The sequence below is a fragment of the Octopus bimaculoides genome, chromosome 10 (assembly GCF_046866305.1).
Source record: "Octopus bimaculoides isolate indiv1 chromosome 10, ASM4686630v1, whole genome shotgun sequence".
Classification (NCBI taxonomy): Eukaryota; Metazoa; Mollusca; class Cephalopoda; order Octopoda; family Octopodidae; genus Octopus; species Octopus bimaculoides.
Genome location: NC_142937.1, coordinates 88,536,409 through 88,553,553, shown reverse-complemented (window position 1 = coordinate 88,553,553; position 17,145 = coordinate 88,536,409). Strand labels below are relative to the sequence as shown.

Here is a 17,145-nt window from a genome sequence, read left to right as displayed (position 1 = left end):
GAACTAAGCAATAGGTAAAAAATCTACATCATCATCATCATTGTTTAACGTCCGCTTTCCATGCTGGCATGGGTTGGACGATTTGACTGAGGACTGGTGAACCAGATGGCTGCACCAGGCTCCAATCTGATTTGGCAGAGTTTCTACAGCTGGATGCCCTTCCTGACGCCAACCACTCCGAGAGTGTAGTGGGTGCTTTTACGTGGCACCGGCACGAAGGCCAGTCAGGAGGTACTGGCAACGGCCACACTCGAAATGGTGTATTTTACGTGCCACCTGCATAGGAGCCAGTCCAGTGGCACTGGCAATGAACTCGCTCGAATGTCTTTTCACGTGCCACTGGCACCACAATATCAAGACCTAGAGTCCAGAAGTCACAAGAATTGAACTAACCACAGTGAGAAAGAGGAAAGAGCTGGTTGTCATCTGTTGAAGGAAAACATTAAATTAGTTTCCTTCTTAATTAACTTCATTAATGTTTACTAAAGATGATCTTCAAATAAAGCTAGATTGATAGTTCTGGAAAGAGCAACAAAGTGAATCATTAATAAAACAAAACACAGCGTCAGAAGTGCAGTTGCAGCCAAACTGCGCAGATTCTGAGCTGTGGAGTATCACTGTTGAAGGCTAAACAAATAACTTCTGACAAAACCTTAATAAGAAACTGAGAATCTATTGACAAAGCATAAAAGTGGAGGAGAGGTGAGTCAAGAGTGTTTTGAATATCAGATCACTGTTGAGGATACCTTATATGGTATACATGGCTCATTATCTAGCTATTTATCTCTAAGTTTGTTTGTCTATATATGTCTGCATGTGTGTGTATGTTTATGTGTGTGTGTGTGTGTGATCATAATCGTCATCATCATCATTTAATTCATTAATGCTTAGCACCCAGAAAAATGGACATGGGGGGGGGGGAATTACTATTGCTTATTAAGTAAACTACGTACTGAGTTTATTTTTGATATAGTCGGCCTCTAAACTAGTGCTCTATGAATGAGCAGAGCTGCACACAAACAAGACGGTGAGCTGGTAGAATCATTAGCACGCCGGGCGAGACGCTTAGCAGTATTTCGTCTGCTGCTATGTTCTGAGTTCAAATTCCGCCGAGGTCGACTTTGCCTTTCATCCTTTCAGGGTCGATAAATTAAGTACCAGTTACGCACTGGGGTCGGTGTAATCGACTTAATCCCTTTATCTGTCCTTGTTTGTCCTCTCTATGTTTAGTCTCTTGTGGGCAATAAAGAAATAACAAACAAACCAACTATACACATGTATGAAACAAGTAATATTGATTTAACTTGCGTCCATTTTTCTGGACACTATGCATTAATAGGATATTGTTCATTTTCCATGCTGGCATGAGTTGGACGTATTTAAATGCTAAACTTTAGGAAGGTTTTTATAAATTTTCACAGTCCCATTGATGGCTTGTATCTGTAATCTTCTAATTAGCTTTCTCCATTCTGGTGGTATCACCATCAATACTATATGCCTTAGGGTATACTGTATGGAGTAAGTATGTATGTCTGTATGTCATTATTCAGTTTATTTCAAGATTTCTTGCCAATAGAGAAAGAACCAGTTTCTAACCTAGATCCAAGGCTCCTTCATTAGAATTTCAACATCAACAACAGGGTATTTTTGTTTGTTTGCATGTATGTATGTATGTATGTATGTATGTATGTATGTGCAGGTTTGTTTGTTTTATGTATGTATGTATGTATGTATGTATGTATGTGCTTACAGATTTGTATGTTTTATGTATGTATTCTCATGCATATAGTTGCATATCTAGACATACTCATATATTTAAATGATAAACTTCTGGAATGTTTTACAGATTTTTACAGTTCCACTGATGGATTGGATCTGTAGTCTTTGAATTAGCTTTCTTCTTTCTGGTTTTGAGAAGCCTAATTTCTCACGATTAGTATTTAGGCAGTGTGTTACATATTCCATGTGCACACACACACACATGCGTGCACACATACATGCATGTTAGTAGACACCTGTTTAAAAATTTAATGGAACTACAATTTAAGTTAAAGGATTCAATACCGTACAACAGAACAGAGATATTTGTTTTATTCAGATGATAACACGAGATTAGTCATGTTTCTTTCAAATTTCCAATTCATCATATTCATATAATAATACTGCATGAATATTGACCAGATCACTGGCTCATAATTAATGGTTTCATACGTCAACCATATTGTATCAATGTGTTCTTTTCATGTCAAGGCTATAGGATATGATTTATGGAATGTAAAAATGAAAGATGGTTGCTGACTCACCAAAGAGAAAAACTTTGAAGAGTGAATTAAATGAAAATGTTTCCATGTTTCTGTTTTAGAAAAATCAGCATAAGATGAGCAGATCACATAACAATTTTAGGATCTTTTCAGACTGGTGACATTAATTCGGTTGTTGTTTAGACTGAACAATTCTAGAGATTTGTGTCTGTATATAAAACAGGAGCAGAGAAGGAGGGAGTACCAGAGGGTGTCATTGAGAGAGGAAGGATTGGAAAAGTATGAGGAGTAGGATCTTGAAAGCCTGGCATCGGAAAGGTGAGAGGAGAATGGAGGATGAGAGGGATAAGTGTGCTTGGTTAGAGTGGGTAATTAGCTAGCTGAGGGGTTCAGAGGCCATTGTAATAGTGGTAGAAGAAGCAGAGAGACGGGGTACTACAGAGAGACAGGGTATTGCATAGAGATGGGGTACTGCTGAGAGATGGGGTACTCCAGAGAGATGGTGTACTGCTGGGAGACAGGGTACTGCAGAGAGAGATGGGGTACTGCATAGACATGGGGTACTGCTGAGAGATGGAGTACTGCAGAGAGATGGGATACTGTAGAAAAATGGGGTACTGCATAGAGATGGGGTACTGCATAGAGAAGGGGTACTGTAGAGAGATGGTGTACTGCTGAGAGACAGGGTACTGCAGAGAGATGGGATACTGTAGAGAAATGGGGTACTACAGAGAAACGGGATACTGCAGAGAGATGGGGTACTGCTGAGAGATGGGGTACTACAGAGAGATGGGGTACTAGTAGCTGAAGCACATTAGTGAACTAATAGAATTAGGACAGGCATGAGAACCACACCTTCCATTTTTTGGTTCTCTAAAATATAAAGGATTTGTGCAGGGTTAAACAAAAACCATATTCACCATATTCTCAATGCACTGAATTTGATAGAAATGATACAATATTTAACTACAATATTTACCTGAGTACAATGAAATCTCCACTTTTTTGCTACATAAAATCAATAATGTATGTCATGTCTTTTGTTTGCTTTTACACTCATGTATAAAGCCACCCCACCTCAATTTTGACCTTGATGTTTTGTATTAGATTTCTAACATTGCACAAGAGTAAATACAATATGTTTTATTTGAGAGAAATGTTACTGTGTGTTACTGTATCTACTTTTCTCTGCTCGGTAAAGATACCATTACTGCATCAAACTACGTGCCTTTCTCGAGTTAGTTTTGTAGAAATGTATCCATGTCTAACAATATGTTTTTGTTTAGTTGGGTACACATGAAACAGTTTACCCAACTGTCTACGTTTGACAGAAGTGTCCTGAGTTCAAATCATACCAAGAATAATTTTGTGTTTCATCAATACAGTAATTCACCAGTAATATGCGGTGTTTTTGGTTGATGAATCCATTCCACTATGGAAATGAGCTCGTGTTTGGGTAAAAAGAAACAGAATTTTATCCATTGTCATGAAATCCACCATTCTTCCCCTTTGGTGTAATCATCATCATTCTTGTCATCTTTATTGTCATCATTGTCATCATAACACTCATCAGTGGTGGGCTGGGTCTAAAAATTTTGGTTGCCAAGAGACTAAGGGGCCTACCTGCAACTACAATACTATCATTTAATTATTATTTTTTTTAAAAAAGTATTCTTTTCGACTGTCTACAAACACAGCCAAGCTGAAATAATTAATACATTCTTCCAGGAGACAATAAAAATTCTCAAACTTGAGGGGATGGGCCCCCATATATGGATTCTAATGGCACAGGGACCCACTTGCCATTGGGCAACCTGGCCAGTCCACCACTAACACTCATCACCATCATCTTCATCATCCCCTTAATCTTCACCAATGAGGGAGCTTCTACATGATCATGTAATCTGGTAGAAATATATACATACACACACACACATATATATATTGGCATTGGCAACAAGAAGGCATCTGGCTGTAGAAAAATTGTCTCAAAAAATTTCATCCAACCTATGTGGACATGGAAAAGTGGATGATAAAACAATGATGATGATGACGACGATGATGATGATGTAGAGAAATGGGGTACTACAGAGAAATGGGGTACTAGTAGCTGAAGCACATTAGTGAACTAATAGAATTAGGACAGGCATGAGAACCACACCTTCCATGATGGCATGTGATGGCACGTGGCTTAGTGGTTAGGGCATTCAGCTCGCAATTGTAAGGGCATGAGTTCAATTCCCAGCAGCATGTTGTGTCTCTTGAGCAAGAAACTTCAATCACGTTGCTTCAGTCCACTCAGCTGGCAAAAACGAGTTGTGCCTGAGTTTCAAAGGATCGGCCTTGTCACGTTCTGTGTCATGCTGAATCTCCCTAAGAACTACATTAATGGTATGCGTATCTATGGAGTACTCTGCCACTTGCATGGTAATTTCATGAGTAATCTGTTCTGCTGATCATGTAGACTGGAATCTTTGTTGTCAAGACCCATTGTAGTGCTAGTTTAAGATATATATATATATATATATATATTGATGAAAATGAGCAAAGCTTTCTTTTTTCTGTCGAGGGCTTATATGCCCCTTTATTAGACTATTTTCCTTAGTCATTGCACGGTGATCACTATAAGCTTTGAGCCTATATAAAAATACCATTATTATTATTTATATATATATATATATACATATGTATACACACACGTGGCTGTGTGGTAAGTAGCTTGCTTACCAACCACATGGTCCCGGGTTCAGTCCCTCTGCGTGGCATCTTGGGCAAGTGTCTTCTACTATAGCCTCGGGCCGACCAAAGCCTTGTGAGTGGATTTGGTAGACGGAAACTGAAAGAAGCCCGTCGTATATATATATATATATGTATGTATGTATGTGTTTGTGTGTCTGTGTTTGTCCCCCCAACATCGCTTGACAACCGATGCTGGTGTGTTTATGTCCCCGTAACTTTGCGGTTCGGCAAAAGAGACCGATAGAATAAGTACTAGGCTTCTAAAGAATAAGTCCTGGGGTCGATTTGCTCGACTAAAGGCGGTGCTCCAGCATGGCCGCAGTTAAAAGACTGAAACAAGTAAAAGAGTATATATACACATACATATATATATATATATATATGTATATATATCTATATATATATATATATATACACATACGCACCACCACCACCACCACCACCCACACACACATAGTCAGGTAAATGTTGGGTTTGGAACTTAGAAAGAGTGTGTGGAGTGTGTGTGTGTGGGAGCCAGTTGGGGATGGTAAATCGATGAATGAAGTTGATGTAGTGAGTAGAGAATTGTGAAAGGGTTAGTCTTTTTGTGTTGTTTTGTTTTGCTGTTGTTTGTATTGGTGGCATCAATATGAGGTGAATGTGAAAGCCAATGGGATTTGTGAGGTCTGAAGTTACAACAGTCAACGACTGAAAAGAGAGAGAGACAGAGAGAGAGAAAGAGACAGAAAGAGAAAGAGTGAGATAGAGAGAGAGAGTGAGGGAGTGAGAGAGTGGTGAAAATGAGATAAATGTCCTTGATTGAAGAAGAGATGTCAACAAAGAGAGTTGTTGGTGGTTTGAGGAGAGAGAGAGAGAGAGAGAGAGAAAGAGAGAGCGAGAGAGAGAGAGAGAGAGAGAAAGTGGGAGGAATAAAGGAAGAGACTTTGAGACAGAGTTAACTAGAAATCTTTATTGCTGATATAAAGGTGACAGTGGTGCATTGGTAGGATAGTATAACATACACATCATTCACTGACACCGCTTTATAAAGTAAAACTTGAGTAAAGAGTGTACTTAGTCTAGTCAATAGAGACAGATTACATATAAGGACTGAGAGGGGGGATAGGATGTGTGGTCAGCATGCTAATAAGAGGTGAGGCGTGGGGCAGTCTATGTTGGACTGGAGCCTATGGATGTTATGGAAAAAGATCAAGATTGCCTAAGGGGTTTTAGTTTCAGATATGTACATATAGGGAAGTGTAAAGTTTGACATTGTGCTCTGTGGTTATGAAAATCCTCAAGAGCCCTGGTCTGAAATGCTTGCAAAATAGTGTTGTTAGTTATTGGTTGTGAGTAACACAAATGATAAATGGTGGGACATTAGTGATATTAAGTTACATTCTTCCTTTTGAGTTCAAATCCCACGTAAGTGACCAATGTCTTTTCATATTTTTAGGGTTCATAAAATAACTCACAGATACACTCGAACCGTTTCCTAGATTCACACCATCACCTAGCGCTTGGGGGCCTTCAGCAGAGGAGTTCAATCTAGTGTAAACACTAAGGTCAGGTCTTTAATCTGAGAATAAAGAATGCACGCACGGTGTGTGCGTGTGTGTGTGTGTGTGTGTGTGTGTGTGTGTGTGTGCACGTGTGCACATGTGTGTGTATCGTCATCGTCATCATCATTTAAGAACCGTTTTCCCTGGGTCAAGAGGGTGGCTGCTAGAGGACTCTATGTCTGGCAACAGAATTCTGAACCATGAAACACAAGCACGAGAAACCAGTCATGGCTGTCAGACAATTTCTGCCACCACACCACCCTTAACATCTGGCCACCTAACTCCCCAGCCTGCAACCTCCTTGATTACTGTGTGGAGAGACCAACAAAACTCCTTGTAACACCAAAGATGAATTGAAAATAAGGATTATGGCAGCATTCACCAATTTAAACATGGAGACTGTACAGAAGAGTTGCAGGAGATTCTGAAGTCATCTGGAGGCAGTGATTGAAGCTAATGGCGATTTTATTAAATGAATTTACTCTTTAGTATTTCAAGATATCTTTATGTTATTTTGGCTGCAGTCTAATGACTGAAACAAGTAAAAGATAAAAGATATATGTATGTACACACACACACACACACACACACATGTATATATCATCATCATCATCGTTTAACGTCCGCTTTCCATGCTAGCATGGGTTGGACGATTTGACTGAGGACTGGTGAAACTGGATGGCAACACCAGGCTCCAATCTAATTTGGCAGTGTTTCTACAGCTGGTTGCCCTTCCTAACGCCAACCACTCAGAGAGTGTAGTGGGTGCTTTTACGTGTCACCCACACGAAAACGGCCACGCTCAAAATGGTGTCTTTTATGTGCCACCCGCACAAGCCAGTCCAGGGGCACTGGCAACGATCTCCCTCGAAAATCCTACGGGAGCCAGTCAGGCGGTACTGGCAACGGCCACACTCAAAATGGTGCATCTCATGTGCCACCTGCACAAGAGCCAGTCCAGGGGCACTGGCAACGATCTTACTTGGCTTGCCGGGTCTTCTCACGCACAGCACATTTCCAAAGGTCTCGGTCAGTAGTCATCGCCTCGGTGAGACCCAATGTACGTAGGTCTTGCTTCACCACCTCAGCCCAGGTCTTCCTGGGCCTACCTCTTCCACGGGTTCCCTCAAATGTTAGGGTGTGGCACTTTTTCACGCAGCTATCCTCATCCATTCTCACTACATGTCCATACCAGTGCAATCGTCTCTCTTGCACACCACAACTGATGCTTCTAATGTTCAGCTTTAGAAGCATACACACACACACAATATATATATATATATTATATACATATATAATATATATATATAAAATATATATGTGTATATATATATATATATGTGAGTGTGTGTGTGTGTATGTACATATGTATATATATATTATCTTTAAATAAACATCTGTAAAACAAAAAGCAAAAGTACAAGGTTCTATCATCGAACAATAGTTTGGTGATAAAATTAAAGTGTTTGCAATGAGTGTGACACCTGAAAATAGGTGGGGAAGTCACCAGTGTAGAAATTCCTCCATTTTCTTTTTTTTTCTTTATCTGTGTGAAAGTTAGAGGTAAGATATATGGAAATTGTGAAAGGTGGAAGTATGAGAGTTTATGAAATAATGTTGAAGTATTTGAGTAAATTAATAAAACCAGGCTGTGAGTTGAATTTGTGGAAAAAAATTTGTATTAATAACTGCTTAGTTTTAGAAAATATTTCACACACAGACACATACATGTTCATTTATATATATGTATGTATGTATATATCATCATCATCATTTAACATCCGCCATATATATAGCCTGGAAAACAAATATTAAATGATGATGATATATACACCTATATAGATGAATACATATATAAAATATTTAACCTAAATACATTTGTGCATGTGTGTCTGTATGTGAGTGCGTGCGTGCGTGCGTGCGTGTGTGTGTGTGTATTTATGCACGCACACACAGAGAGGTCTGGCAAAGCAAGCAGGGAAAATAAAACTCAAAACATGAATAAATATTTCTAATTTTCTCTCTTTTACTCTTTTACTTGTTTCAGTCATTTGACTGCGGCCATGCTGGAGCACCGCCTTTAGTCGAGCAAATCGACCTCAGGACTTATTCTTTGTAAGCCTAGTACTTATTCTATCAGTCTGTTTTGCCGAACCTCTAAGTTACAGGGGACGTAGACACACCAATATCGGTTGTCAAGTGATGTTGGGGGTGGGGTGGACAAACACAGACACACAAACATATACACACACACACACATATATATATATATATATATATATATATATATATATACATATATACGACAGGCTTCTTTCAGTTTCCGTCTACCAAATCCACTCACAAGGCTTTGGTCAGCCCGAGGCTATAGTAGAAGACACTTGTCCAAGGTGCCACGTAGTGGGACTGAACCCGGAACCATGTGGTTCGTAAGCAAGCTACTTACCACACAGCCACTCCTAAACCTATTTATATATAATTTCTTTTACTCTTTTATTTGTTTCAGTCATTTGACTGCAGCCATGCTGGAGCACCGCTTGTAGTCAAGCAAATTGACCGCCGGACTTATTCTCTGTAAGCCTAGAACTTTTTCTATCAGTCTGTTTTGCCAAACCGCTAAGTTACGGGGGATGTAGAAACACCAACATCGGTTGTCAGTCGATGGTGGGGGGGGGGGACAAACACAGACGCACAAACGTATACATATATACATATATATACTATGGGCTTCTTTCAGTTTCCATCTACCAAATCCACTCACAAGATTTTGGTCAGCCTGAGGCTATGGTAGAAGACACTTGCCTAAGGTGTCATGCAGTGGGACTGAACCTGAAACCATGTGGTTAGTAAGCAAGCTATTTACCACACAGCTACTCTCTCTCTCTCTACATATATATATACACACACAGACAGGGTGCACGGGGTATTTGATGACATTTCGTTTTTAGTTCACTACACCTTCAAATTAATTACTATATCATTTTTTTTCTTTTTTCAGATACCCCTTTCTAGATATCATGCTAACTCAAGAAATGAAAAGACATACAGTCATACTGGCTATACATGCAAACCACCGTGATTTAGAAATTAGCATCTTTCTACATGTTGCAAGATCATTTGTACACAAAGTTTGATTGGAAATGGAAGCATGTAATGATAATGTTTCACCTTTATCAAAGAGAAAAAAATATTCACCATGCTCAAACACTAAAAGGACACCGGAATTTATACGACATGTTCAAAACATTATCGATGGAAGCCTCAGAAGATCAATGAGGTCCATTGCTAAAGACATACATACATATATATATACATACATACATATATATATGCAGAACTATCGAGAAATCTGTACTTACTCTATCCAGATTACAAGTTCAGGTTTATACCTGTAATTATTGGGGTCCTGGGATATGTAACACACTGCCTAAATACTAATCTTGAGAAATTAGGCTTCTCAAAACCAGAAAGGAGAAAGCTAATTCGAAGACTACAGATCCAAACCATCACTGGAACTGTAAAAATCTGTAAAACTTCCCAAAAGTTTATCATTTGAATACATATATATGAGCATGTCTAGATATGTAGCTATATGCATGAGGATACATACATAAAACATTAAAATCTGCCCATATTCATACATACATACAAAAATACATACATACATACATACATACATACATACATACATACAAACAAACAAAAATACCCTGTTGTTGATATTCCAATGGAAAAGCTTTGAATCTAGGTTAGAAACCAGCTCTTTCTCTATTGGCAAGAAATCTTGAAATAAAACTGAACAAACATACATATACATATGTGTGTGTGTGTGTGTGTGTGTGTGTGTGTGTGTGTGTGTGTGTGTGTGTGTAAAAAGTAAGGGATTACACCAAAACGATTACCGGTTGCTCTCAGAAACATGTGTTGGTCCATATAAGATGGTGTATAAAGGAAAGAATTTAAGGTAATGCCTTGCAACATTGTAGTAACTCCTATCATTAATATTGTTAATATATATACATATATATATATATATATATACATATCATCATCGTCATCGTTTAACGTCCGCTTTCCATGCTAGCATGGGCTGGACGATTTGACTGAGGACTGGCAAACCAGATGGCTGGAAATATATATATTTGAAGTGTATTCCATGAAGAACATATTAGAGTACAAAATAGAGCCCATTCACTCTTAGAATTACCAGATACCCAGCAGTATTATGGTTTACCACCAATTCTAGGCTAAGACATTCTTCATGTGTGAAAAATGAGACTTGTATAGTGGTCATTAAATGGCTGTTGAATTGTACCCCTCTTCATTTTGACTCTATTTATACTTTCTTTTATATATATATTGTTTATACACAGATGTATTTCAGGTAATCATATGAACACACATATGTATATATATATATATATATATATATATATATATATATATATATATATATGAATAAATCTATAGAAACTTACATTTTCTTGTAGGTTTGTAAACAGCCCAGATGAGGTCGGAAGCATATACAAAGCCTTCTTTCTAAACCTACAAATATATATAGGTATGTGTATATGTGTGTATATGTGTGTATATTGTATTTGTGTGTATATTGTATTTGTGTCTTTCATGCACAAATACACATAAATGTCTACATTCTTTACGAAAGAGGAGTAGACTGTCTACAAACAGGCGTGTGTGTGTCTGTGTGTGCACATATGTGTGCATGTTTGGTGTGTGTGTCTACAGGAAATAGAAAATAAAATTTACACCATGTTTATCTAGTTTATATGTGAAAAGTTTAGTGACCTAAATACACACATGCATGAACACGAACACACACACACACCAAGGAGCCTCTGTGTGGTCACGTGACCTGCTACAAATGGCTCTCACATCCCCATTAAACGATGCTCTTCCCATTTAAAAAGCAAACACATTTAACACACACTACCCAGTGTGGAACAAACCCACCAGCCCTGACAGTGTCCCTTCTAGTACCCATACACACTGAACCCCAGAAATATGCTCTTTATATCCAACAAACTCTTTATTCTTTCACTCTCTACAGGGATACACACTGATATCTTGAAACACATCTCAGTGTGTCCTGTTTCAAAAAAGGTAATTTCTCAAATCCAGTCAAATATTGCCCCATTGCACCCACTTCTAACACCTCCAAGATAATAGAAATATCCACTAACAATGATGTTCTCCATGAACTTTAATTTCTCTCTCTGTTCTTAGTTACCATCAGTACAGCTTCCACACAGCAAGATCCACTGAACACCGACTCTCTTACATCAGACACCGGTGAGCTCTCACTTTAGATGAGTTCATTGAAAGTAACCGTGTTTCTCTCAACACCAATAAAGCCTTTCACTGTACTTGGCTTACAAAACTCATATCGAAAATTCCTCACTTAACCCTTTCGTTACTGTATTTATTTTGAGATGCTCTGTGTTTCTTTCAATTGCTTTAAATATAACAAAGAATTTAGTAAAATAACTTAGTTATCATTAAGTTAGTGACAGGAACATAAACTGTGACAAAGGTTTGGTGGAAGATTTTAATTCAAAACCTATGAAAACAAAGACATTTGTACTCAGAGCCAGAGTTTAGTCACAATTTATGTTCCTAATACTAGCTTAATGATAACTAAGTTATTTTACTTAATTCTTTGTTATATTTAAAATAATTGAAAGAAACACAGAGCATCTCAAAATAAATACGGTAACGAAAGGGCAGTATGGCTGATGGTTTTCTCCCACATCAAAATCTTTTTAAAACATCAAGTTTTAATATGCGGTGAAATCCTTTTTGCAGTTCCTTATTTCATTACTACCTTTGGTTCCACATAAAAACTAAATGGATAAATTCAATAGTACTGATAAACAACATTATCAACAACAAATATGTAGTTAAAACAAAAGCAGTATTAGAAAAGAACTGTTTTGTGAAAACAGAAAGGTGTTGTCTTATTCCTATAGATGTAAGAATGGTAATGAGAAGATAAATAGGTGAAGGAGTGAGGTGGGTAGAAGTACTGTATGATTACAGTTAATTGAAAGATTACCCTCCATCTAGAGCCATAAAACTACACACACACGTTATGTCGACATACAACATATGTAGCTTCAGACATTATCATGCTGATACTATTATTGTTGTTGCTAGCCAGTCGGTTATTCAAAAGTTGGTGGGTTGTTGCTGGTGTTGTTGTTGGTTTTATTGGTTTTCATGTTGGTGATGATGAAAATGGTGGGAGTACTATGGTTGGTGGCAGTGATCGTACTATTCTTGTTTATTGTAATGTGGTTGCTGATTGGTTGCAATTCGATCTTCATTGATCCAAGATCAAAGACATTTCATTCAAAGTTTAAAGTATACAAGGGTACCATATTATCTACTATTTTTCTGGGGTTTTTTTTTTATTTTAAATGGAGTTACTTATCTTGTTCATAATATTGTTGCTGTTGTTGTTGGCCATTAAGGAGTTTCTGAGTAAGTAATGGCAGTGGTTGTATTCTTCTGATATTGATGCTGGTTGTGTTGGTAGCATGAGACTGATAGATGACCAAGAAAATATACACACACTCTCACACTTATATATATTATATATGGTGGGTGGATGGGGGTCTCTGTGTGTATGTGTGAGAGAGAGAGAGAGAGGAAGAGAGGTTCCCTAGTATAAAGCAACCTCCCTCTCTACTGTAACCCCATTCAATTGAAGGAGATGTTGTAAGCTACATGCCATGAAGGAAGGACTCAGAACGCTGCGATGTGGTAATGAGGTGTTAGCGTAGACTCTCGGAACAGAGGCACAGGAGGAATGGTTGGGTAGAGGTTGAAAGAGAGTTCAGGGAGAGCGAGGAATGATTAAAGATAGGATAGTAATGGGGGGGTTACAGGGGTTGAGGGTAGAGGTGATTACCTATTGATTCACATACCTATATTATGTGTGTATGTATGATTGTATCTATTTAGCTATCTCTCTCTCTCTTTCTTTCTCTCACATATATACATATATATACATATATATGTATGCACACACATACATATATATATATACACACATACATACATACATATACATATATATATACATACATATATATATACATACATATATATATACACATATATACATACATACACATATATACATACATATACATATATATATACATGCATACACATACAGATATATTCATTCATGCATACGCACACATATACTTACATACACAGACATATTTATACATAAATATAGAAAGACAATACATACACATAAACGTGTTTTAACATCATTCCTCAAAAGTATTGTTCTATCTGCAACTATTATATTTCATGTATAAAAAGCAGTCATTTTATTGTGAGTTCCGTCTGTGACCTGATTCCACTTCACAGACTCATCAGCCTTTTTCTATTATATTTTGAACCATCTTAGCAAAAGCATAAATGCTCTGACTTCCTGCTTTCCGTTTCTTTATAAGTATGAAGTTCTGAATCTGTGATGTTAATTTGTTGTAGTAAAATTAAATCCATTGGAAGCAAGTGTCTAAGTGTGTTTCGACCTCTAGTTTACAGCGCCAAAGATCCCTACATGGCAGAGGTCAGTAACGCTTTTATCAAAAATAAAAGTAAAAAAAAGAATGTGTGAGAGACTTGTTCTCACCCAAACACCCCCCAGATTCCTTATAAATTATTAGAATATGTTTTATTTTCATATACAGCATATAAACATGTAGGTCTTTTGGAATAGAGTCGTTTAAAAAGATTTCACTGGCAAATTCTTAAATTAACATGAACATTTATTTATACGAAAGAAAATTACTTGAGAACTTTCTTCTAATTTTCCCAAATCTTTCTATTAAAACTGTATTGAAACTATTTGTGGGGAATTTAAAAAATTTTTTTTATTACAGCAACTGGTCGCACACAAGAAGGTTCAGCGGAACCTACTGGAGCAAGCCAGTATATACGAATTATAGAACGAGAAAGACAAGAAAATTGTGGGGGAGGAAACAAGGAAAAGGAAATGAGGGAAAAGAAATCTAATACAATAGCTAAAGCGGGTGGGAAACGGAATGGTTTTACTCAGAGGTTGTGGTGAAGAAGAAGAAGAAGAATTGGAGGCTGAAGCAGCGCACCCAGAAGAAAAAGACAAAAATGAAAGAAAGAAAAATTAGAGGAATACGAAGGATACGAACCCGACCCCTTTTCATTTGAAAGTAACAAAAACGCTTACCTTAGCATTTACGCACATAGTGCCATGTTAAAACATCGCTGTAGTGTGTGTGTGTGTTGATTTGTATGGTTTGAACGGTAAACATCGATTTCTTAAGCTTCGTTCAAGACTGATTAATTACTTTTGACTAAGTGATCGTTTGCAATCTCAAACTATCCGTTAATACAACTTACACAAACACACACACGCACACATATACATAAATACATACATATACGCACATAGCCTTCAACCTCCTACATTTGATGGTAGTGGCGGCGGCGGTGGTGATAGCGTTAAAAGTTAACAAAACTCCTAACGAGCACCGCCCCCTTTTTATTTATAATTTCACTTCTTCCTTTTATCAAGTCTTTCACGCTTGTTTAATCCTAGTTAATTGTTGTTGTTGTTGTAGAAATGTATCTTCTTCGTTCGGTGTTTCTTTTGTCATTTGTGGGGTTCTGGTTTTCTGCTAATTGACCCCTCGGCTTACTGCACCAAACAATCCGACTCTTACGGTCTATTCAAACTACATTAATGATTGTCTTCCGACCAAACTACTAATACACAAAGATATATATATATATATATATATATATATATACTAACCCTACCCACTTCGCTTGAGATAATTGAAGTGGGTTTTTTTTAATTGTAAGTTTTGTAGGGTAGGTGGGGGTAATTGTTTTGTTATACTTTTTTTCTGTTTTTGCGTGGGTTTTTGTCAAATCTGTATACAGTTATCTCCCTTACATTGTTGCTATGACGCAATCAATCACGTACACGTACACTCAGATGCGTGTGTGTAAATACAACTGATTCCAGACTTTTAAACAGCGGTTCTACTTGTCTTGCGAGTGGATTCATTCTGATACTGTGTTGAAGTGTCAAAATCTTCGTCAGTGACATAGTCTTAGTTATATTGGAGTGTCAAATGGCTAAATTGTCGTTGTTCTGTTATAATTTTGAAATCCGAATAAGTAAATGGGAGTGAATTAAACAGATTTTGTATTTTAAGATTGCACGACCGACTCTTCCACGATACTCTCTCTCTCTCTCTCTCTCTATATATATATATATATATATATATATATATATATATATATATATATATATATATATATATATATATATATATATATGAGAAATAATTGAGATTCAGTTGAATTAGGTATTTAAGTTGAAGCACCAAGTGAGTCCAGTCTTATCCGCACAGCTCAAAGTAAGGTGAATAAAATCAAAATAAGCAACAAGATATCAAGAGGTGATGCCGTACGACCGTTTCAAGCGATTCCATTCTTGCAAGTGTAGTCTATTCTTAACTACAATAGCGACAACAGGAATTTCTTCCATCTTCTTGCGCTGTTAAAGTATTTGAGAAAACGGATCTTTTTTAAAACGGGGGCCACATTTTTCATTAACGAAACACTTTGAAACTTGGAACACTGGTAGAATGTGTCATATAAAACATCTTTTTCTCTTAGTCTTCTTTAAAAAAAAAGAAATCCATAAACTATTCCATGTTAAAGTTGTCGTATTTCTGTAATTTCAACCAATCACTGACGTCCATTCAGCCGATATACATTAAGTGCCGACTACATAAACAAACGATTCTGAAACAATTAACCCTAACCCTAACCATAGGGTTAGGGTTAGGGTTAGGGTTAAAGCAAATTTAAAATGAAAAAAAAGCAAATAAAACGAAGGTATGGAGATTAAATACGCTTTACATCGCTTAATGAGCCAAAGGAGTAAATATAAACAACTGAATACTTGTCAGTGATTGGTTGAAATTATCGAAATAAGACAATTTTTTACATGAAATAAATTCGAATACAAAAATATTTTTCTGTTCTATAACACAAAATAGATAAGTATACGAAGTTTGAAAGTTTTTCCGTACCAAAAACACTACATAAAACATTAATGAAAAATGTGGCCCCCGTTTTAAAAAAATCCGAGAAAAATTATATTCTTGTGTCCAATTTGTTAAAATTCTATTTATTTGTGCAACTGATGATGGCACTGCAAATGTCTTGTTTTCATAAGTTTTGAATTAAAATCTTCCACCAAACCTTAGTCACAATTTATGTTCCTAACACTAGCTTAATGATAATTAAGTTATTTTACTAAATTCTTTGTTATATTTAAAATACTTAAAAGAAACGCAGAGCTTCTTAAAATAAATATAGTAATGAAAGGGTTAAGTTCTGAGTTCAAATTCCACCATGGCCGACTTTGCCTTTCATCCTTTCACTAAAACATACCAGTCAAGTACAGGGGTCAATGTAATCAACTAACCATCTCCCACTAAAAGGGCTGTCCTTGTACTAAAATTAAAAGGAATCTCCTCTAGTTCCTTACATTTTGAGTTCAA

General features: G+C 37.0%; 1 protein-coding gene across 2 annotated transcripts in view; it reads right to left on the bottom strand.

The window, feature by feature from the left end:
- Window positions 1–15,365, bottom strand: part of LOC106869935 (uncharacterized) — a 34,122-nt gene extending 18,757 nt beyond the window's left edge. The window contains exons 1-2 of one of the 2 annotated variants that reach the window (XM_014915870.3): window positions 14,790–15,365; window positions 11,023–11,089 (exon numbers count right to left, since the gene is read on the bottom strand). The gene's annotated coding sequence lies outside the window, so the exon portion shown is untranslated. The remainder of the gene's footprint in view (window positions 1–11,022; window positions 11,090–14,789) is intronic. The other variant, XM_089358983.1, reaches the window with a different exon arrangement.
- Between the last annotated feature and the right edge of the window lie 1,780 nt (window positions 15,366–17,145).